The sequence below is a fragment of the Haemaphysalis longicornis genome, unplaced genomic scaffold (assembly GCF_048455015.1).
Source record: "Haemaphysalis longicornis isolate Haplotype H1 unplaced genomic scaffold, Haemaphysalis longicornis Haplotype H1 scaffold_1, whole genome shotgun sequence".
Classification (NCBI taxonomy): domain Eukaryota; kingdom Metazoa; phylum Arthropoda; class Arachnida; order Ixodida; family Ixodidae; genus Haemaphysalis; species Haemaphysalis longicornis.
Genome location: NW_027526203.1, coordinates 415,648,407 through 415,673,484, shown reverse-complemented (window position 1 = coordinate 415,673,484; position 25,078 = coordinate 415,648,407). Strand labels below are relative to the sequence as shown.

General features: G+C 47.3%; 1 protein-coding gene and 1 non-coding gene across 2 annotated transcripts in view; both read right to left on the bottom strand.

Annotated features, from left to right (window-relative positions):
- LOC144155589 (uncharacterized) overlaps positions 1 to 25,078 on the bottom strand; it is a 509,077-nt gene that overhangs the window by 280,557 nt on the left and 203,442 nt on the right. The gene's annotated exons all lie outside the window — the stretch shown is intronic.
- Positions 20,305 to 20,377, bottom strand: Trnat-cgu (transfer RNA threonine (anticodon CGU)). Its single transcript has one exon. It is a non-coding gene; the product is annotated as a tRNA-Thr (tRNA).

Sequence of the window (25,078 nt, the reverse complement as noted above, 5' to 3'; positions counted from 1 at the left end):
TGGATGCGCCTAGCACGCACTACGACACCCGCCAATCGAACAAATGCTGCCCGAATCCAGGCGTCTATGGAAGGGCCCGCCGCGTACACAGGCACAGTCACACGATAACGCGGCCAAACCCACCCCCCGCCGTGTGCGAAGCTGCATCCCGTATTTCTACGCACTCCTCCACATCATTTTTCCGTGTATAGCCCAATCTAGACTATAGGAATAGTTGAACTGAACACAAACATTACGTGTCAGGGGACAGAGAGTTAACAGACAAACAAAAGCGCAGACTTTTTTTGCCCCGCGCCCTTGAGGCTGATGTCCTAGTGGCATTTACCGCCTCCCTGTACATCTTCTAAAAGCTTACGTCCCACCAGAATGGAGACCCCGCCGGCCAAAAATAAAGGTCTCCCTGTCTTTCTCTCAAACTGTTCCAGTTCTGTTAGGATAATGACAATTCATAATCATTTTTGTACTTGCAGAAACCACCAGCTCATACTTTTTACAAATTCAGTATAAAGAATACAATAAACGCGCGAATCGAGTGCCCTCGAAGCATTATTTGCTGCATAGAGCGCAAATATTTGGCTTGTATATGAGCGCCTTTCTTCGCCTAGAATTCTTTTGACTATGATAGGTGCAAATATTTTCTCTCATATTTCAGCGACAGAAGCGTTGTTCAGAAGCGATGCAGAAAAATTTCTGCAGCCGACAATTTGCCTTGCGTAGGAATGGACAGAGGAACGGAGCTGCAGAGTGGGGGTAGGCGGAGCGGATGACTGGATGTTTAAAGGATACCCACCGCGGCGGCTCAGTGGTTAGGGCGTTGTGCTACTGAGAACGAGGACGCGGGTTTGATTCTGCGTCTGCGGCGGCTGCAAGAACTGCAGCAGTGACGTAAAATGACGTGCAAAGTTTTGCAATGGGATTGCACAATCTCAAAGTTTTAAAGATCTCACGGAAGAACTTGAGGTTTTGTCAGGGCTATTTTTTAAATAACTAGTTATTTTTGAAACAAGCCAATGAGTCGTAATGTAATTATTGTGAGTTTTCTTTTTTTGGTGAACATCAGTTTCGGTTTAGATTGCGGTTTCGATTGCGGTTTCGATCAGTTTCGGTTTCGATTCGATTTCGAGCTTTTTTTGGCTTGGCTTCCCACGTTATCCATGTCGTCCATTCTCGATAGTTTGGCAGTCGGTATGTCATGCTTCTGCCGTGTTGTCGGGTGTAAACTCAGTGGGATAAGCCTGCCAGCCCCGCCTAGGGCGAGCAAGTATCACACCATTCAGCGCCAAAGGATTAGCCGTAGTGTTGGCTGCAGCGGCTGAACGCCCTCCGTAACATTGGCGACACTCATACACGAGGCGTTTCGCCCGCACCTCCGGAGCTGGTCCAGCTCGCCTGTTCACAAGCGGCCGAGAGTCGGTCTATGTGGCACCTTGCCTGGAAGTGTCGGTGCCCATGTCACCCACACCGACGTCGACCGAAGGGCTATTGTCGGCTGCAGTAAAACATCGCCGGTGCGTCCGCGTCTGCACGCAGTCTGCAGACTCACCCGTGGAGCATTAAATGTTACGTCGCAAAATTGTGAGTTTGATATAAAGAACATTACCTAAATACAAAAAGAACTTTTTTAGCTTTAAGAAGTCAAAATTTTAGATATGGCCTCCGGCAACAGGGGCGCAGTTGCTGGTATGCCTGTAGACATGCCTATGGTTGACAAGTACTGAGTATAGCATGTTGAAAGTTACCAATTTTGAGTGGTTTAGGTGGTGCGCAACTGACTGCGTTAACTGCTTATGTATTGAAAGTGGCATTGCAGTGAGTCAATCAGTAACCATGGCGCTCCTTTCCCATATAATTAATTAAGTGACCTGCTTAGCTGCAAGAACGTTTGTCACCCAGCAATTAACCTACTATCACTTACAACAATCTGTCATTTTGCTAAAAAATGTGTTCCGGAACATGTTCTGCTTGTTGGCATTTCGGGGTTTATTGCGAAACTGGAAATCTTTGGTAAAATTCTGTTGCTTTACGGCAAAGACGAAAAACTAATGTTCCGTTTGTCAAAACTGCCGCAAATCGGTCGTTTGCATTGTGAAATGGTCACTGTTCCGTTAAATTAGATAAATTTTCGCCAAAACTTAACAGCGCTATTTCAGTTAGTTAATATTGCGGTACGTTTGCAGTTTGGGCCCCGAAACGGAACTGTCCGGAAACGTTTCGTCAAGTCACGAGAGCAGAAAACAGCACAGCAGTCATTTTGTGAGTTTGCAACTAATGCCCTTTTTGTGTTGCTGGACCAAATACTACAGCGCGCACAACCTGCTAGATTCATTTAATGACCGACAATATTTCTATGATTAAGTAGCATTGCGCAACAGAGTGCGTTATATTTCGTCTCAGAGTAAGAAAAATGTACTTCCACTTCAGCATGCCCTTTTTTCTACCAAGGGAGCATGAAAGTTTCAATTTCCAGACTCGAAACAACAGCGACGACGACGACGACGATGAGGATGTCGATGATGATGATGGTGATGATGAGAATTTAACAAAGTGCACTGTTGGGCGAGTTGGTAGCTCATTGTAAAAGATGCTACAGCGCGAAACAAAACACGGACACAGAAAGACGACGCTCGTCCCGTCGTCTTTCTGTGTCCGTGTTTTATTTCGCGCTGTAGCATCTTTTACGATGATGAGAAGTCGATACAATTTGGCACACAAAATACCACATATAAGAAAAAGCAATAAAACAAGGACACTTTCAAGAGCCTCAGAAAACAAACAAAAAAAATCCCAGTGACGCTAGCCCTGGCACTCAGGCAGAGAAACGCCAAAGTACGTTTCGTTCAAGGCACGAAAAATGAACTATACAAGCCAAGAGAAACACTAGATGCACATAAGAAAGAGAAAGCACCACATATGAACAACAAATTGGAACAAAAAAAAAGAAAATTTCAGAACGCAAAAAACAAAGTTTAGCGTAGTAACTGACACTCAAACCCACAGAACTTCCAGGAATAAGGAAAAGGGAAAAAAAAACAACAACAAGTAAACAAAAACAGCATGTGCACATAAGGAAGTCGGTTAAATACGGCACAAAAATTTGGAATGAGGACATAAAGGCGCGTAAACTACATCAGTATTCAAGTCATTAGAAACTGAAGGAAAAGAGCCTTGGGATATCTCAAGGCGATCGGAATAGTATCCTGCTGATGGGCGAACGTCAGATACATAAAGCATCTGTTCTGAAAGCCCTAAATATTCGGAAAACTTTGTTCGGCACGTTGACATTGATAAGTGTAACCAGCCTGTCGCACAAAATACCAGCATGAAGAAGTTTACAGAGAAAGATGAAATAAGCTCGCATTCGTCGACATCAAAGAGTAGGAATACTGCTGGCACATGACGGAAACGTGGCTTAAAGATTGAACTGACCTTATTTTGTTATTTTGAGCCCTTTCGATATGGTCACTGTTGCACTTGCATGTTCCTTTTCAAACAACTGATCCGTACTTGAAGGAAAGTAAGCAGAGAACCGACTACAACTTTAAGAAAGAAAGAGGACCTTGAAACTCCCTAGAATATCTGCATACAGCACACAGGAATCGAAGATAGCATAGGGTAATTTGTGTAACGTAGACGAGAAAGTCAGAAAAAAAATCAAAGAATACTTCCAAGTCTCTAAATTTGGTCCCCCTCGGCAGTGCAGTACTACCATTTGTACAGGAATATTGCAAATGCTGCGTTTTTCTACTATAAGAGACAACTTTCTTTTTGAGGGGCTCAAACTTTGTTCGTTTTTGGTGCACCAACGATAAAATGACGTTATAAACGCCTGAAGAAAATTACAGTCCTGGAAATGTTAATGTCGTCAGCATACACCGAAAACGAAGAATGTTGAATGGTTGAAGCAGCATCATTAATGAAAAGAGAAAAAAAGATGGTGGCCCAGAACAGAGCCCTGGAGCATACCACTGGTTGTTTTGTACCTAAATCATGTCTGAACTTTAACACTTAAATAACAATATCGTTCCAGGAGATAGCAACGGATAAGACCCACGGAAGAAGTGTCGACATTTAAGAGAATGAGCTTGGCAAGCAATAACGAGTGGTCGACTACATCAAACGCACTGCTCACGCCACACTAGACAGCATCAAGTCATGGTTTCTAGCAACGTCTGCAGGGAAAGCCTGCTTCAGAAAGCATACCAGGTTCGTGGAAGTCGAACGACTGCGTATAAAGCCATGTTGATTGGGAATGAGGACTGTTTAAGTGAGAAAGACAAAACCTTATGGAGAACTAACTGAAATATTTTGGAGGCAGAACATAGGAGAAAGACTGACCTATAGTTAATGAAGTCACTTTTTGTGCCTGGCTTGAAAACAGGGAATACACAAGAGATTTTCCATGAGCGAAAGAGCGTGCGACATCAGAGGCAGTTATTAAATATTACAGTTAACACAGGAACGAATATATTTCCATGCGACTTAAGGAAGGCAGCAGGAATACCATCTGGCCCACAAGAAAGCGTGGGCTTCAGCCGCTTGATGCTGGTCTGCACGTTGTCCTCGTCCAGTTGCAGACAACCGGAGTTACCGCCCAGGTGACAAGGGACGCGGCCGTCATCACTACCACCGCTAAACCCATAAATAGAAGAAAATTGACGAGCAAATCAGTCGGCCACCTCTGCACCTACGCGCCGCTGGAGTCTAGTAGTGTACTAGGGCTAGAATGATGTACTTCCGGATGACTCCCGGTTGATGAGTTCCTTCAGCTTCTACTGACGTCAGGTATGAAGCATGATCACGGAATTCCTGAGCAAACTTGTCCGCGCCAGAGCGCTTAATTTTTTTGTGCGCACGTTCTTTGAGCTTCAGAGCATCCCGAAATTCAGAAGATGACCGGTGTGGGAACTTGAAACGCTTAGGTAAATATTGCGGGACGTATTTATTAATACCCGAAAGCACAATATCAGTAAAACGGTCAACTTATTCATTGATATCGGAGGGGTCAATGACTAACGACAAAGGAACAGCAGAAAAATAGCCATACAGCCTGCCATAATCCCCGCGGGCGAAAGCGTAGCGAGGTTGCGTGCAGTTGGAATTTACGGTACGGTGAAGCACGGTAGGGTGGAAACAGGAAATAGAAATAGGAGGATGAAATTTGTCGGGTTTTACTAAATAACTATCAAAACGCGACACACTAACACCATCGAAGTTTGAAAAGCACATATCTGCAATCTTTCCACTGTAGTTTCGCATGTGGTTATTACAGGCCGGATCTTTAGGCACTAAAAAGGTAAGTTTTAGGCGCCAGAAATAGGCAGGCAAAGCAAAGCCTTAGGCCTCTAAATTCGTCAATATAGGCATCATAAATTGTTCGTTAGTGCAAAAAAAACTTCAAAGGGATACGTGCGTGGTCTGTATCTGCGACAGGGAAATAAAAAATGTTTTTTATAATGGCATAAGGGCGCCAAAAGTTGAACATAGAGGTTCAATTGTCCCATAAAACTGCTCGACTAATGGCGATCCATTGGCTTAGTTCAACTAGCTTACCACTCATGTTCAATGGGCACTGCCACTTGTTCGAACGTCGTTTATTGTGAGACAGGCATAAAAAAGAAGACCTGAGAGCTGGAAATAATCATTAAAAAGCGCTACTTTATGTCTGCCTGACACAATGTATTTACTGCACAACAAAAACAGACAAATAATAAACGCAAAAGAGACGACGCTTCATAAAGAAATTAACATGCTCTTACATCAGGACTGTTCGGTACAACTCTGGCAAATTTCTCTCTCTCTCTCTCTCTCATATACCATAATATTATCGTAATTGTTCGGGAAAGGCGTCCCAACACTGCCAAATACACCAACGCACGTTTAAAAGGCGTTTGAGGGTGTTTAGAAGCTGAACAGTTGTTCAATAAAAAAGTGCGTTTGAGAGCCCATCGACAGTGTCAATTTTAAGTTGTAAGGAAATGCTGCTACGCAGTGTTGTTTTACCGATGGCTCTTCAATATTTGAATGATCTACTAACAAAGGTGTGTTCGGTGCTCAACCATTACGTTGAAAATAGAGCTGGGTGTGAGTACGCTTTTAGAAACGACACTCGACTGCACATGTACGAAGAAATATGTTGGGATAGCACACGGAACGTAGCCTTAGAATCACTTTGAAAATTATGAAAGCAATAGCAAACTCCCACCATTTCCATATTTTGGATTCAAAATTGTGTCTCTTTTAACTGAGAATGAGCGGTGTATTCTAATATTTGGTTGGAGATTCGGAAATGTGAACAGGCACGTATTTGTAGCCATAAAAGGTCCCAAGGAGATCTTTTTGTTTCTTAATTCATATGTCCTTACACAAACCAGTGTTTTATAGTTATATAGATAAGTCAGAATGCGCTGTTTTGGAAACCACTTGCTTGGGGTGTTCGTGGTTTCTATTTGCCTTCTGTTGGAAGGAGGGAGCAGATTTGAGAACAGATTTCAGGGAACGAATTTTAGGAGCCGGCGCATCCCAAGGGATGCGCAGGCTCCTCCTGTTTTAAGGGCGCATGCTATCGGGAAATGATTGTCATGGTGTTCGAAGCCACCTGCATGCGGCGGCGGCGGCCGATGTCGGTGGCTGCGAAAAAAGGAAACAGCGGTCTGTCGGAGTGTGAATCAACGTAGCGGAAAATTACGCCCATCTTCCCGCGAGGGAACCCTGATGTGATGCGACGCATCAGGGGGGAGCGTTTGGACTGATGCTGGTATTGGATTGCGTCAGTCCACTCGCTGAAGGGACTGTCGCTTCCATCACGTCTTCATCGGAAGAATCAAGCCAAGCAGGAAGTCGTCAAGCAAGTCACGCGGAGTCGAACGAGAGCGAGCGCTGACTGAACCACCGCAGCGCGCTACCCACTTTATATTCACAGCGCCTGAAGGAGAGAAGACAGCGGAGGAGAGTCGCGCATGCGCGCACTTACGCGACGGGAGCGGAGCGAAGCGAGCGAAGCGCGCGCACGCAGCTGTTGTTTATGATAATGAGACGGAATGAGAATGTTGCGCACACTGTCGGAGAGAAGAGCGGAGGAGAGTCGCGCATGCGCAGGTGGCGTGCGGACGCCGCCGACGACGACGCAGGAGGGCAATGCCTCAGAGCAAGAGATGCGCCGCATCTAATACCGCGGAAGAAGGAAATCGCTTGGCTAGGCAACACCCAGGATTCCTCTTGGTATGACACAGCGCAAGCAGGCGAAGTTCAGAGCAAGAAAAGCACAGGATGGGCGCTGATATTCGGCGTGGGTGCTGCATGCGTCCAAATCACGTCGTCTGCTATCGTGCAGAACCAAGCTCGGCGCTGCCCCGCACGAGCGCCACCGCTCGTAATAACCTTAGTCAGACGACTTTCAGTTGCACACGAAAGCGTGCATTCCCTATAACATCTCAGGTTCGCGCTAGCCACAAAGTCGGCCACGCAGCTATCGCGATGACATGATGCACGCAATCGTGCTGTCTTCAAGTGCGCTGAAGGGCAAGAGAAATAACTAAGCAAACTACAAGGTAAACGATTAGATAAACTATAATGATTAAATAAATAATGACGACAGAAAAGAAAGTACACTCGCGTGAAAGACGGGATCACTTCGTGAAACAATCCTTTCCATTTTTTTTCCCACCGCCGCGTACACAATCCCATGCCACTAAAAATAAGCATCGTCAGTATATCGACAAAATCAGCATGATCTTTGTACGAATTTCAAGCGCAAAGATTCAGACAGGGGACAAACAGGACAAAGACAAGCGCTAACTTCCAACTGAACTTTTATTTACAAAACGACATATATAAATGCAATAGTGCTAACAAAAACACAAAAAAATAAAACTGATTGATTGTCGGGTTTAACGCGCCAAAGCAACGCAATCGTAGTGGAGGGCTCCGGATTAATTTTGACCACCTGGGGATCTTTAACGTGCGCCGAAATCTCGTACACACGGGCGTTTCTGCTTTTCGCCTCCATCAGAAAAGCGGCCGCTGCGGCCGGGAATCGAACCCGCGACCTCGTGCTCAGCAGCGCAACGCCTTCGCCACTGAGCCACCGCCGCGGGTACAAAAATACTAAAACTGAGTATGTGCGCAGTGTACTAAACCAAAGTAGGTGCTCACGCGTTCCTCACCCCTTATGTCATGAGCGCACCCAGGAAGGCCTGCTCTTGCGCTGTCAAAGCGCAAGAGCTGGCTTTATATTTATGTAAAGGCCAGCTGTTCTTTTATATTTACATGTATCTTTAGCCTGCCTTTACTTCTCTCGGCTCTTGGTTTTAAGAACCTTTCGTTTGTTCAACGGCAGAAACCGAACGTACGATATATGTCACGGAGCGCCAAAAGCAATGCAAGAGTTGCGCGGCCGACCCTATGCACAGCAGTCCTCACGCATATTTGTTTACTGCTTGAGGTCCCCATTCAAACCTATTTTCTTGCCCCGGGTTCCCTCCTGCGTTTCTCATCGAATTCTTAAGCGATTATCCCACCGCCACTTCACGCCAAGCATTCCGCCCAGAGGAAGAAAAGCCCGCGTCAGCGTTCTGGTGCAATGCAGTCCTAAGCCTGCGGTGTACCAGAGGTCTGGAATTTGAAACCGACAAGTGGCTCCATCGGGCGTAGCGAAGCTAGGGCCGCTAGGGCACAAACAGCGCAGAATGTACTGGGGTTAAAAATACAGACACTCTGCTTTTAACAATAGTCTTCAGGGCATGCGTGACAGGGGGCAATTTACGTTTGCGTGCGCGAGCACATCTGCTGCCAGTCCGCGAACCGCGATTACAGCATTAACCCACGAGCAGTGCCTTTGCACGACCTGTAACGTTACAAGGAAAAGAAAGACAGGCAGAAACTACTGCTTCTTCAGCGCCCCCTTTACCCCACCCTGACCTTTCGTCACGCCACGGATGCCCCAAATGTAAGGAAAATATAATAAACAAAAGCTTTAAAATATGAACATGTCCTGGATTCCCTTTTAGTTTAGACTTGGTTACACTGGGCGGGTTAGCGCCAACCGAACAATCGACGTTCCATAACTAAGCCCTTTGGGCTGAGTTATGGTGCGTTATGGTGAGCACGCGGTGTTGCGCGATCAAGTGCCATTCGCGACGGCTGTCCTTCTTAAAAAGACCCCCCCCTCCCCCCCCCCTCCCACGCACACTCACAAAAGCCTCCCGTGCATACGAATGCGGCAAGACAGAAGGATTGCAATTCGCAAGACAAACTTAGCACATTAATCTCGTGAGAATTTTCGATGCCCTTTCGCTAATGATGATGTTGAAGTGCCACGACCTGAGAGCGCTCTTTTGTAGCGTACTGAGCTTCTCTTCACATGTTCCACACACATCCCGTCGTGTCGTTCGTGCTCTTTGTGCTTCTTCAGGCATAAAAGGTGTTCTGCCTCCCTGAGCCTTTCTTGAAGAGGCCATGAAGACCAAATACAACTTTGTTTTGTTTGAAAGAACTAGACTTTGGTAGCTCGGTCAACTCAATTTCATCAGTGAAAGACGCTTTTTTTAACCAAAAAAAACGCAAGAAATATTTAACAACCTTCACATGTCGCGCCATAGTGACGAAATATAGGCAGGAGTGACGTGATATGGACTGCCACCAAGAATATTTGTATCAGTGTGTTGACTGCGCGCTTGCAATCAAGCGATACGATCAAACGGAACTAGAGGCCGCACTGCAATCCCCCAGTCATGTTTTTGGTGGTGGCTTAGGTCGGCGACCCCCCAATCACAGAAACACGATTCGGTGATGTCATTGAAAAATAGCCGGAAAGTGGCTAGGGAGTCGCCACTGTTGAGTGTGTTTTCGTCAATTTGTTTGAAGTTGGCGATAAAATTGGTATTGTTGTTATCGGGACAAAACAGACTTTTTAATGAACCGAATTTGTATTTTGTCTTCATGTCCAATGGAGTGCTTTCCAACGCTAGAGTACGGTGTACGGTAGTTTGAGGCGGTGCGTGCAAGGCCCACTAAAAAAAATTAACTAAATTGTTCCACGGGAGTTCCTGACAATCTATAAAATTAAGCTCTGCAACATTCCCTCCAGGCTATGCCCCACGGCGAAGTAGAAACTTTCTTTCCTCCCGACCAGACATGTGGAGATTAACGTGCTTCAGCCTTTTATCACAATGAAATGTGAAATGGGAAATTACAGTTGGCAAGCTATACACAAGCGCATCATAAACCACGCATATACCCTCTCTTCACCGTGTACCACGGTCATTGTACAATGTTAAAGGGACACCTATGACTCTATAACTTTTTGTTTGAACGAAAAGAAGCCACCCTTCAATGCTATTTCTGCTTTCGTTCACGAACATTTTGTTCAAGGATGTTTCGTTGAAAAATAAACAATAAAGTTGGCATTTCTCTTCCCTGTTGCCCTTCGTTTTATACTGGGCACCTTACAACGCAAGGCACGGCTATTTTCTGCAACTACGCAATTCACATGAACCCAACGCATCCTGAATTTCATAAACCGGCACGAAATACTAAACCTCGTTGTCAAACTGTGATCGACGACATACGATGCTGAAAGCGTGTGTATCGCGAGAATAATGCACTCACCTTCGGGCAGGCGTTTCAAATAGGGGGAAGAAAGGAAGCAATCTTTCAAAATCTACCTATGGCGCAAGTGCTTTCACAATTCGTCCATCTAAGTAAAAGCGGATGGTGCACGAAAGCCGATGATTTCAAAAGCCCCGCGTCGATTTTCCCCCTCCGGAAGACGCGCTTTTTAGCCCCGTTTCCGAAAGCCCCGTATTTGTATACGCTTCTGTCGTGTTTGCCGCGTGTCAATAGTCACACTATTCTATTTTTTTTTTCCGCCTTTGGTGGCCCCTCCAGTGGTAAATGTTTTAGATATCTGGGAACGCATTTCCTGCAACTATTTTTTCATTAATAATCTTGACTCATGCACAGTAGTTTCTGAAACACGCCAACGTGTTTACACTAAAACTGCAAAATACGTCCTAGACACCCCAGCCTCATTGAGCCCTTATGACCAAGCGCCGGTAGTACGCGTACAGTCCGGCCAATATTCGTGCGTATTTCTTGTTCTTCGGCCTCGAAGTTAGCCATAGCTGAAGTTACCGCCTGGTCAGGCGGGACAGTGCCATTTGTCGCGTTTTTTTGGCTCCTCCAGGCTGTCGCCTTTGTCATTTCGTTTCCGCACTCTTTTCCGCCTGACCACCGTGCGAGAGCTGGAGCCGCGATACTCAGCTAGTTGCCTCACCTTTCTTGAGTAAGTTGACAAAGGCAAATATGTTAGCACGCTCCGTCGTTGAGAAGAAAACTCTTTGTTGGGAAGAAAATACTTTGTTAGAAAGAAAACCCTTTGCTTTGCATTTTGATGCGCTCATAATTCTACTCTTGTATTGCTTTCTTGACTTGTGCGTTCCTGCCTCAGGCCTACTTGAGGTGGTTGGTATGCTGGTTCTATTGCTGAGTGTTTATGTGACCCATCGCTCAAGTGCCCTCAAAATATTAAAAAGGAAGGTTAAACGCCTAATCTCCACATTTGATGGTGTCGCCAGTTTCAATTTTCCCACAAAGTCCGGAGGGACTGAGGGGATGCTGATCCCCTTTTTCACAAATGCTGCAACGAAAGGTTCTAGCGACACGTTGTCGATAGTCCCGTGCCTGGAACGGGAATCGCTTGGGAGTAAGATGGCAAGTTGGGCTAGTTGGTGCAGATTAAGATTCATGGTGAAAAACAGCGCAAGGAACACAGGGACAAAAAAGGAAGAGTGGACGACGCACAGCGCGTCGTCCACTCTTCCTTTTTGTCCCTGTGTTCCTTGCGCTGTTTTTCACCATGAATCTTAATCGCTTGGGAGGAATGCAAATGACAGCCGCGGTGACGGCTTCGGGGAAAACAAAACGAAGCGTTTGCATAAGCGTCCTCTCGAAGTTCATGTGCGCCAGCTCAAAATGAGAGAGACAAGTTGGAATCTGCTAAGGTGTTCATGCAATGCTTGAAAGCCCCGACCTAAGCAACTCGGCATTTTCCACGTAGCAAAAAAAAAAAAAAAAAAAAACAACATTCACACAGTACATTTGACGGTGGTGATTGTGTACCTCTGGTAAAATAGACGGAAATGACGGTTCCTCGACAAAAGCTTTGTCGGCTGCCGAGATTCCGGTAAGGGCCGCCCTTGTGCTAAAACAGGTAATGGTCGGGACGTCAAAAAGCACCAAGCTGCCACCACTCAGGTATTTGGCTGCACTCAACATCTCAATATGTACCAGATGCGCTTGTAGGTAGCGCAGGCTGCTTTTTTTTTTTTTTTTTTTCCGCTCTGTAACTAGGGCTGTGGGGTGTTTCGAAAGTCGGGAGTTGGGCTCACACGCTTTCCGGTTTCCTCGATCAATCAGAAAAGGAACTTGATAAGACTAACACGCGGAGGGATGAGCGAATGTTAACAATGTAACCTAGGCGTATTTCACTTGCCTAGGCCACCGGCCATGCTTGTTATTTATTGAGCATGCAATTGGTTCAACAAAAGGTCGCGTTCTCTCGGGGATCGCTTATACCTCCGAAGTCAAGATTGCATCGTTCGGCGCATGCTGATGGTTCTCTTAACGGGGATACAAGCAGTGAATTAAAGGGACCCTGCAACACTTTCGATTCGCACTTTCACTCTTTCCTTCGCATCTGGAACCACTGCGAAAGCTATAGTTATCGCCAGCACGGAGCGGCACTGCATGATTTGCTCGTCGCACCAGATACGGCTACCATTTCTGCTTTGTTTTTGTAGCCTTCGTTTTAGTCGCTATCGGAAAGCGTTCACTGCTGCAACTGAAGGAAAACCGGCCAAAAGCCGCTACATGGCCTTAGTGACGTAATCCGAACCGTCGAAGAACGTCAAGACCGGGAAAGAGCGAAAAATCTTTTGAGCGAGTTTACAAGTTATCTGATGGGCATAGAGGAGTAATTTTTGGCTGAGCTACTTTTCGACCCCTTAATCTAAGTACTAGGTGTGTTGGGTGACTACGTTCTGCAAGCATTTAAGATTTCAAAAAAAAGTTGAAAAAAGTGTTGCAGGGTCTTTTTAAGTAGCGGAATTCGCCCCTCAAATGGGCTGAGTTAGCATGCAACCTTTTTCATTGGCCCTACCGAGTGAAAATATTAACGTATTATTTTATGTAGCGTTAAAAGAAGGCAAACCATCTCACTGGTATACACTGTTACCCCTAAAACAAATGCGTGAGTGCCACTCGGTGCAGTAGAGAAAAAAATGCGTTACCAGAAAAGCGTAGCCAGAACCTGTCTTGGACATTCCGAACACACCGACTCAAGCGGATTAGCCATTTACGACGATAGCAGCCGTAACAAGTTCACGGCCGATGCAACCTGACGCCGCGGGCCGCCGTCGCATACCCAATAGGCCCGGCGTTAGCCCTTATAACGTTACGCATTGATGTCTACCGGCGTCAGCCGGTACCCGCAGCTGGCCGTGCAATGAGTGACGTTGCTTGGCACGTCGTAACGCTTAACGTTCAGCTCACCTACAAGATAAGGGCCTGAGTAGGCCTAACAACATGACAACTCGGGTGTATTTAAGGGACGATGACAGTAGCCATCAGAAGCTCAGCGCGGATTCACATAATTGTCGGCGACGTCAATACGCTCGCCCACAGTTCACCCGTATCCGGTGAGGGAGATTGGCCAGTGACGATTACAGCTGCCGTGAAAAGCTAAAGGCCAATTCACAACTTCCCCTTTGGCTGCAACGTCAACATACCAACCCACGATGACATCAGCCATCAAAGGCTCATGGCCAATTCACCAAATTATATTGACTGCGACGGCAATGCATACCCATCCACACACTGCTCCACAATTCTTAGAGGAGCGATGCTCCCACATTCTCAGGTCGTACGGGATGGCTTAGGTACACTGTCCGTGACTCTTCTTCCATTTTCACAGCGAAGCTGTCATGGGTAGGACGCGGGATTTTATGGCTTCCGCTAGGGAGAAGGCCAAAGCTGGTTTACAAAGACCAAACTTACACCGACGAGGTCCTAAGGCCTTCATATTTTGACATAAGACGGCTTATATTGCCCCCTAAAAAACGTCTCTTTAGCAATCCCGTTGTGTTTAGAAGTAAAGCCGACCTTAACGAGATCGGTGTAAGCTTGGTCTTTGCAACCTGGCTTTTCCGCATTCTGTGTTGCACCACTTATAAAGAAAAATAGTGACGCGAATGCAATCGTCGACGGCATCTCGATACTGATGCGGCATCCGACGAGCGTGCCCGCGAGACGTGAGTGACGAGCAAAAACGAATAGTGCACATAGGCGCCTTCGGCGCTTATGTGCACGATTCGTTGCACAAATGGGAGTGCACTCTCAATTTGGTGCAGTTCAAGCGCGCGTACGCAGGGTTCCAGACTGTCTCGATTGTCATTTAGGCTGGAGCTGCAACGTGTGCAACAGACTGTGGTGCGATAACCACCTGAACGCAGACGTGAAAGTCTGACTGCCGGGCAGCAAAGCATTAGCATACCCCCCACCTTCAAAAAAAAAAAAATTCACGCAGCTTCGCCGGAAAACTATCTTCGCATAGTGGAATGGCAGTTGAATTTGTTTCCTCTTCAGAGGATTTTTTCAATCACAGAGTTGTAGAGCACCCAAAGCAATGCCAATTACCACAGTTTTTATAAAATTTCGGTGAATCTCAAAGTTATTTCTACGCCCGAAAGAAACTGCGCGATATGGAGGAGAAATCCTAAAATCGTGGCCGTGAACGACGCACGCCAATAACGACTGCGGCTGAGCGTGTCACAAAATGACAATGGTCAGAACGAGAGAACTAGCTCGAGTGCTGAGTGTTCGGATCTGGTGTTCAACATGCATACCGTTCATTTACTGATCTGATGGCGCTTTTTGTTTCAAGCGGGGCAGCAACTTCTAGTTACACATACTTTGCAGGAACACTATTGCTTTTGGTGTTTCTCGGAAGCTGTACAACTTCGCCATTGAAAATAATTCGCTATCAGAAGCGGGGGAGGGGGGAGGGGAAGGGGTGTCTGTCAACTCCCCCTTCCGTGAAAACACGCACCTGAATTTCGTTATTTCGTTACTAGGCATGCCCCTACCGCAGTGCTAGTTCGGGAGAACGCCGTAACAATTAGATACCAACGTACGTGCAAAACACGAGTTGGAAAACAACGCTCGTCCCCTGTAAGTTCCTGTACCTCAGGTTTTGTTCGCTATACTTTTGAGGCGAAGGCCTTCAATGGCCCGTTGAGCTAAAACAGCGGCGTCCGGCATCTGCAACAGAAAAACGTCTCCTTAAGAGGCGCTCCATTGCACGATACGTTCTACATCTCGAGGCGCTTCGCGGCGCAAGCTTGAGCGAAAAATGCCGCGTCCGGCATCGGGAGCCCTACATAGCAAAACGGCCATATAACGAGGTGTTTCACAGCGCCATCTTGGCACTGGCAGTGGCGAGATGTGATCGAAATCGCCAGTGTGCAGCAGATGAAAGAAGGAGCAATGAAATTCATTATATTGTCAACTTCCTCCTCACACGGTGCCATGAACGAGCAGTGGCGCAAGGTGCACCAAACAGGTCGAGGCCATTTGAAAGCGTTATAACGGATCGCAAAGCAAAGCGTCCCCAGCAGCGATATTGCAAAGCCCTTCAAATTAACGACGCATGGCGAAACAAGGCGTCTCAGGCGTTCAGCTGGGCATTCATGCTTTCGCATTCACAGCCCTTAACATACGCTTAGGTATCGTCAAAAGTTTTCTTGAGAGGATGTTCAAACATTATCTTACTACTTTAAACACAACGAAGCAGCGAACAATTACTCAGGGGAACTGGCATCGGGTTTTCCAGCCCGCGGGGATTATGGTGCGGGGCTGTTGCTCGCAGCGCATATGGGACATGGGGGCTAACTTCACGGAGTTTCTTTACGCGAGGCAATTGTTCCTCACCCGTAGGAGCCTAGAAGCGTGTCGTAAAGTTGTGACATGTGAAATATACTAGCAAACCATCTAGACCGAGTTTCATGTTTGTTATTGGCCATGTGCATCATCTGGTGTTACCAGCAAACCTTTATATGTGTTCTATTTCCAAAAATATAAAATCGTAATTCTGAGTCAATGCTCATTTGTAGCCGTTTTCTCTCTCTCTCTACCCCCCCCCCCTCTCTTGTCCCGTCCACTTCGCGCTGCTTCGTGAGCCGCTCCAGCTGGGAGATTTGTTGGGCTTCGATTAGCTCGTCGAGTGAATCTTGCAGCCCTAATGCATCGAATTTGTTGGTCGGCGTTGTTATGGGTATGCCTCAGACTGGAAGACATGTGCTGCGATCCCTAAGCATTGGTTATGATTCGCAACATGGAAATAAACTTGACGTTCCCCCCGAAGCACGAGCACAGTTGCACATTCCTCCTTTACCCAGGAACATGCACCCAGTGGCCAGTGCATAACCAAGCGCGCAGGCAAGAAAGAGCCAAAGCTATCCACAAGCGCTTTGAAAAAATCAGGGAGGCGATATACGTCGATGCTGCTGAATACTCGGACCGCACTGCCATGGCAATAACGGCGGTTGACCAGCACGGCCACCTGATAACCTCAGGCTCAGTCCGCGCAAGCCCACCTGAGACTGGGGAAGAAGCTGCCATTGCCTTGGCGCTAGCATCCACCCGAGCAAGGTATATAATCAGCGACTCCAAGACGGCAATCAGAAACTTCTCGAGAGGACGCATATCCGCTGAAGCGCTGAAAATTATGAATGGATATAGGGGAGAAAGGCTCAGAAGAGTACAACTAATATGGGCACCAGGTCACACAGCCCTACCCGGCAACGAGGATGCTCACAACCTAGCTCGAGGACCAACCGGCCGAGCTAGCCCGCGAAGCACCACGGAGCAGCCGTCGCCCAGAACCGGCAGTGAACGCATGGCCACTTATAGAGAAATTATCGATCATTACCGACTGGGGAGGCTAAAATACCCAGAGGCGCACAAAACATTAGATAAAAAACAATCAGTTGAGTGGAGATTACTACAGACGGGGATATACCCCAACCCCGTACTGTACAATCACTATTATCCAGAACTGCACAGCGACAGATGCAAAAACTGCACAGGAAGGGATGACCTGAAACACATGATATGGGCCTCCCTGCCATCACCACCACAAATAAAGCAAGAAGAATGATAACTACACCGGAGCAGTGGGAGACGATACTGCTCAGCTCGGACGCAGAGTCTCACTTGGGCTGTCTGGATCGCCGAGGCCGCCGCCAAGGAGCAGGGGCTCCTGGCCGATGGCTGAAGAGGGGGGGAAGGGACTTACAACCTACCCTACCCCTGACCCCATCCTGGGCAAACAATAAAGTTATTCCTCGTCCTCCTCGCGCTGCTTTGAGAAATATTTCAGCCTCACACGACAACTTCAAGACCCTTCTTTCTTGGATAAAACCAGCGCGAACTCAGACGAAGACGAAGGAAGTGCAACACAAGGACAGCCGCCGTTGCACTTCCGTCGTCTTCTTGTCTGAGTTCGCGCTGGTTTTATCCAAGAATGTATTTCCAATAGCCCAGCTTGCAACCCTCCCACCCTTCTTTCGTTGGTCTTACTTTCGTTCTTTTGTTCTTTCCCCTATTTCTATTCCTTCCACGTAGTAGACATGTTTGTAAACGGCATGCAGAAGCGCTTGCAGGAACGGGCGGATAGGTCTGGGGTAAAAAGCACCCGTTGCGAAGTCCTTCATTCATGAAGGGAAGCCTGGTTGGCTAGAGGGAAAAATTGGCGCTCAAGTTACGTCATTTGTTTTGTTTTATGTCTTTTACGCATGTCATGATCGATACTGGTGTGTTGGCTGCATGAAAGACACAGCAAATATGAATTCAAATCAAGTTGGGGGCTAGGACCTAGTCATTAACCTTGAGCAGGCGATAAACCAGCTGTAGTCAGCATTACGAATGTCAACAATTTCGGCTTGAAAAGGAAGAAGCGTGGACAGGATATCATGTCTGCTGGGCCTGAAGAACTTGCACGAGTTGGCTCTATAAATGCTATCGTATTGAGAGGCAAGCACTATCTGCCCCCCCATTTCTGTTAGCCAGTTGCAAATAAAGCGAGACTTTTCCCGCCGTTTTTAGTTTGCACCTCGCCTGGTGGTCCGTTCCCTGAACGACGTACTTGTCCCTGCGCGGTCCCTCGGAGTCATGTAAATAAAACCCCATATTGATCTCCGACGTTACCCCCACGTGACGGCCTCCCCCTTTTCGGTCTTTTTTCTTTCTTTTTGCACAGTCGCGTATACATTCATTCCGTTCAAGGGTATATGTTTCGGTCCGCAACTTTCGTTGTTTCCGGGTATGTACCGGTTTCTGTCGACAACTTTTTGGTGCTCTATAACAGTATGTAATGATTACATTGTACAATTACCTTTCCTGAAATTAATATTTCCGCCATGTCTGTAGAATATGGGAGAAGGTGTAAACATTACAAAAATCAATAACAGCAAAATACGGGCCAGTAGCATGTGCAGTATTCGTGATCATGAAATAGATGCATCGACACTGATCTGTAGCCATTGTTTGAATACGGAAAGATCTTTACACGCACGCACTGGGATTTCTTTTCTCTCAAAGGCCTGTTTCTGGACCAGCGATCACCTTATTCTACTCTAGATGGCTGGATAACGTTCCTTTTTTTCTGCTTTTGACTTGTTATCCCAGTAGCCGGACTGCAATATCACGTCACTTCCTTCGCTTCATCTTTCTCATGAAAAAAGGTCTGCACTCTATAGTATATTTAAAGCTAAACAAAATGTTTTAATAAAAGAACGAAACTCGGTGGGAAAAGTGGAAGGACGAGGGAGGGAACTATAGAGTCACTCTGCGCCGGCGCCTAGCGATAAGAACAGGTCTCTCCTCGGAGCGAAGCGGCAGTAAAAGTGCTGAGGCGTTCCGAGTGCTAGTAGACTTGAGAATAGCGCGGTGACGCGATGAAAGGACGCAGATCGGGCGATGACCTCTTATCCTAAACTTTTGTTGGAGCTCCTCTGCCGACTGAGTACAAAAGGCAGCAGGGATAAAAGGTAGGGGGACCGTTCTTTTTTTTTTTTTTTTATCAAGTCGCACCCTAAAGAATGTGGGGGTCTTTGAGAAGGACAGAAGAATACGACTAGTCTGTTCTGGATAAGTACCTAACAATGTAATAGACGGCTTCTCTTAAGTAAATGCCTATGTCCTACATTTTGTTACTAGACTTCTTGCTTGCCGATTCTAACGACGTCTTTGCGTGCAGTCAATGTTCAGAAGTGTCCAACCAGATCTCCATCTAGTGAATGGGCCTTAATTTCTCCCTCCAGACTAAGGCTCGACGCGTGCCTTTACATTCGACGATGAGCTTCGTTCCTGCCAAGGGTCGGTAGTTTCGACAGCGGATTTTTTTCCTTACCTAGGCGATTATATTCATGAAAAGTCATCCGTAGGCGACCTTTAAATGAATTATGATGAATGGCGCCACGTGCTCGTTGCCTTTAAGTGACGAGAGATGAAATGTGTGGTTTTGTGGTTTGTGGCGCAACTCCACCACTGCACGGCTTCATATATATATATATATATATATATATATATATATATATATATATATATATATATATAGCGAATCAGAAATGGGAAATAAGGGTCTCGGTGAATTAAGACAGAATAAGGGTTGGCAGTCAAGAAAACCTCGGAAAGCAAAGGGGGGAAGGCGGTAGGTCATAGAAACAGATGAAGAATTTTTTGAGTCAGAAAGAAAGTGGTGAAAAAATGCCCGCCGGGTGGGATCCGAACCCACGACCTCCAGAATACCGGTCTGGTGCGATAACCACTACGCTACCGGCGGGGCTGTTTCCTCACCACTTTCTTGGGTATGTATGTTAAGGTATTTTTTGTTTCCGGTTCTTGGGAGTGGTAGCCAGCGCCACTCGGACTACTCTTCATCTTCACTAATCTTCATCTTCAAAATTCATCTGTTTCTATGACCTACCGCATTCCCCCCTTTGCTTTCCGAGGTTTTCTTGACTGCCAACCCTTATTCTGTCTCTCTCTCTCTCTCTCTCTCTCTCTCTCTCTATATATATATATATATATATATATATATATAGAAAGAGAGAGAGAGAGAGAGGGGGGGGGGGGCAGACAGAAATAAGGGTTGGCAGAGTCAAGAAAACCTCGGGAAGCAAAGGCGAGCACGCGGAGGTCATTGAAACAGATAAAGAATTTAGAAAGACAGAAAGTGGAGAAAATCCCCCCGCCGGGTGGGATCCGAACCCACGACCTCCAGAATACGCGTCTGGTGTGATGACCGCTACGCTACCGGCGGGGCTATTTTCCCCTCCACTTTCTTGGGTATTTATGCTAAGGTATTTTTGTTTCTGTGCTTGGGGGTGGTAGCCAGTGCCACTCGGACTACTCGGGGTGAAGGGGACCTTTCGAAGGGGACCTTTGCTTTCCGAGGTTTTCTTGACTGCCAACCCTTATTTCTGTCTTAATTCAACGAGCCCCTCATTTCCCATTCTGATTCGCTACATGCATAGCGAGGGCCTCTGTTCTGGCCGTCTTGGTGCCATAGGGAGCTGAGAGGGTTCAACGCTGGTCGACCACTCTGGACGTGTCATAGACACCGGCGCTGTTATTATTCCACAAATGTCACTGTCCAGCCAATTCAAGATAGCCAATCCTACAACCTCCACGGCTACAGAATCTTACGGCCATCCGTTGCGGTCTTCGCACCATTGAGCAAAGTTCGTGCCGCAGATGGGCTATCTTCTGTGATTCGAAGGCTGCAAATCAGTCACTCCAGTCAGCCCTGTGCCGGGGACCTCACGAACAGCTCCTGACAGAAATAAGAATGGTGTACGACCGTGCTACCCATGCGGATCATGATGTCACCCTGCAGTGGTTTCCCAGCCACTGCGGCATTGTCGGCAACGAAAGTGCGGACGCTGACGCCCGGCTGGCGCATCACGCGAGCGGCAATTAAACTTCGCAGTTCGATATCTTGGAGCACGGATGCGTATAAGGGTTCTGCCAAATGAAAGTGCGTAGAAACTCGATTGCATCCAACAAAACATGCCTGCTTACTGCAGGCACTAAAAAGTTAATTATTCAATTTTAGTTAATTAAGTCACCGACATCAATAATTACCACCTCATTACGTGTCCCTCTAGGCGCATAACCTCACTGTAGAGGTAGTCTTCCCGTACATCTAAGCGCCTAATTTTTAAATAACCTAGACTTAAATTTGACCACCCTGTATATCAGTCCAAAGGATCATGAATGTATACAGGGTGTCCCAGCTATCATGCACCAAGATTAAAAAAAGAGTAATGGGGTAACTGGAAGAAAACTTTGTGCATAACGTTTGCATTACTGTGGAAAAGCGGGCAGCATTTTTTTCGTTGATGAGACTTCACTAATTAATTGCAATTAATTATCTAACTCGAGAAGCACTGTCCTTGTAACTAAAGTGTCAATGAGGCACTTGTAGGTACCCACGAGGGGCATCTAACTGCGGTATTTTCAGCGCCGAACCAATTGCGTACACATTTATTGTGACTGATAAAGAAAACCCGCGAAATATGAAAAATACCTAGTGATGGCGCCTCCGCGGGCATCGTAACGCAATGCCCTCAAACAGGCTGCCTCTGTGTTAGGCAGAATGAAAAAAACAAAAGAAAGAAAGAAGAAATCGCGACCGAGTTTGTGCCTTATCTGCACGCGCACCCCGCGAATCTTGTTGCTGCTCCTTCCACGCATGCAATTATTACGGTGATGCGCTGTCTCTTCGGGCGGGTGACAGGCGAAGCAGTTGATTTCAATCAGCTTATTTGGGGACGCTGCTTTACAATGCGCGTGGAAGCGCCGTCACGTGGTGTTTTAGATGCGAAGCGTCTCATGCTCGGGGCTGTGTCGCTCCCTCCCTTGTTGTTGTCCGCCGTCCCCACCCTACTGCGCATGCGCGTCTCTTCAGCCCCGTCAGCGTTCGGGCTGACGTCAGCGCAGTCCACTATAAAAAGAAATAGTTTGGCGGCGCCCGGTTTCGATCCCACGACTCTCTGGCCGCAACGGGAGGTACGTGGCGCTCTTCCCACTGCGCTACAAACCGAGACGGGAGCATGTGCTACGAACGCGCCTTATGTCATTCACTCATTCAAACTACGTCAAGAAGCTACTGATACAACGAAGGCACGCGAAGCTGAACGCCAACGGAAACGACGACCGGAAAACTAATGGGAACTTCAGTCGACCCCATGGCTGCTTCGCATACTACTCAGGGTCCTCTACGGGAAGATGGTGTAATTTTTTTTTTTCAAATTTCGCGGGTTTTCTTTATCAGTCAAAATAAATGAGTACGCAATTAGTTCGTCGCTGAAAATACCGCAGCTAGGAGCCCCTCGTGGGTACCTGCAAGTGCCTCATTGACACTTCAGTGATTACGACAGTAATTGTCGAGTTAGATAATTGATTAAATTAATTAGTTAAGTCTCATTAACGAAAAAGTTACTGTCCGCTTCTCCACAGTACTGCAAACATCATGCACTAGGTTTTCTTCGAGTAACGCAATTGCTCTTTTTTTAAATCATGGTGCATGATAGCTGGGACACCCTGTATAGTTGCTCTGAAGGCACAGCGTCCGTCCGCGCTGGCATGAAGCATTGCGATATGCTAGGTTTCACCGCCACAGAGTGGCTCAACTCAAAGCGGTGCGAGGCGAAACATTGTGCTCCGGGCCTTTGCTGCTTAAGTTGTCTCCGTATCGGTATCCACTTGTTCAGCGTCATCCATGGGAGACTGAGCGGCTAAGCAGCGGCGAAGCAGCCGTTAAGCCCCCGCTTAGTCACATAGTACCGCAATGGACAGGCTCCACGCTTCGACGCCTGTCCGCAGCGGATTACGTGGCGCGACGTCACAACAGCCACAATGCCCTCTGGCGGCTCAAGGTCATTGCGAAGTGATGAGTGGCCTTGCGAGATAATAAGTAGTAAAGCTTTCGCTGTAATACGTCGTGTGTGACTACAGCGGCCCACACTGGTTACAGTGCCCGTCTGCAGCCCAGCCTGAAGCCGCAGGTTCGATATTCGGGGGCATCAGCGGTGTGTAGGGTTGAAATTAAATGCAAAACATATTTCCAATGTGCTACATTTTGGTCATCGTTGAAGATTCGTGGGTAATCTGAGCTCGTAGCTTTTTACTACGCCGTGCACAATAACCAAATCGTAGCTTCATTGCATTAAGCACCGAATTCAAATTTTAGAGTCCGGAAACTGGACCTGAGCTATGAGGCATGCTGTAGGAAAAGAATGTGGATAAATTTAGACCGCCTAGTGATCCGTAACGCGCGACCAAATATCGACGCACTGCGTTTTCGTTGTTCGCCTCCATCAGGCAAACGGCGAGCCCGGCCAGGATTAAACTCTCGTAATTGGCAGCACAGCCGTACACTGTAACACCGCGGCGGGTAAACACCAAATTTTTCAGAAACGGCAGCTTGCGGTCGATGCGAAAGCTATAGGACGCTGCGGGGGATATAATACCGATGAGTGATTGCAGTATGGATTGTGAAAGGGGCCCGCGCAACTTGCACACCGGCGCTATAAATTATCTCCATCTTTGCTTGGTTGCATTGGGTGCTTTTGCAACACAAGTAGTTGTGTCCAGCGAATTCCTCACTTGCGCCCCATCACTGTGCTAAGGCATTAGCATTACACAATGTGTTGCGCCTCCTGGACGGTGCAGTGCAAAGAGAAATCGATACGCATTTTCAGCCCCGACCATTCGGACGGCATCAAGCGGAACGAACACTGCGAAAAAGACTGACACGACATCTGTACCGAATCGTGGGACGAAATCTGGCTAACACAACCAACAGGAGTACGCGAAAGCCTTTTATCATTGCAAACGGCGCATCCTCCCCCAGAATAATCTGGGGGAAGCTTTTCTTGACGAATGAGCCAAGCTGGCTCGAGCCGGCGGGCAGCGAAAGTCCCAAATATCGCTATAGGACCGCAAGCGAATGATTTTTCAGCGTAGCCTGGCCAGTGTAACGTAAAAAAACCTAATATCGCCTCGAAACTAATCGCAAAATGATCCCACAGGAGACGCGAAGAAAAGACGGGACAAGCGCTAGTTCAATCTGTTCTTCCCGTGTCCTTCGCCTATTTCTGGCGCTTATTTTCAAGGAAATCATGCACCAACTTGCCCAACAGCGAGTACATATTATTAATCTACTTCTCCCGTTTCCCTTTTGCGAGCGGCTTATGTGAGGGAGAGCGGATATCTCGAGTTGGCGGTCTCACGACTGGCTTTAGGACAAGCGAGTCCGCCATTACGTGGTCACAATCTCCTCCGTCAAACGGACCTCTCCCGGGGTACGACACACAGCGGCCGTCACGGCCAGCGCACGTGCTCGCTGAGGCCGAGGGGGCGGTTGGCAAAACATTCAGACTGTTGCACGGCGCGTATGCAGTGAGGCTCCGTTCGACACGCGCAAAAGTGGAAATTCTTTTCGTGTGTTGGCTTTTCTGATGCCGGGGGGTGGAACTGGGAGGGGGGGGGGGGTTCTTTTGGCTACGCAAAGCGTGCGAGCTACGGCAGCGGCATCAGACTCGTTCGCTTTCCCAAGAAGATAAATTCGGCTGACATTGTGAATGCGCGAAATGCGTCCAAGAGGCTGGCAGCCAAAGCAGCGGCATGATCTGCTCTTACTCATACCATTTCCTTGATTGATTGATTGTCGCGTTTAACGCGCCGACGCAACGCAGGCGATGAGGCGCGCCGTAGTGGAGGGCTCCGGATTAATTTTGACCACCTGGGGATCTTTAACGTGCGCCGAAATCTCGTCATACCATTTCCTGTTTTCGAACTTTTGCTGTTCCTCACAGCGCAGTCGCACTGTCGATATTAGCAGTCCACGCCAATAATTGCCGTAAAACGATGCTGTGTGTTAATCCTCTGCATTCATGCAGCACCAGCAGAAAGTTTGCGCGCTGGAATAGTGCCGGGGGCAATTTTCGGGCAGCGA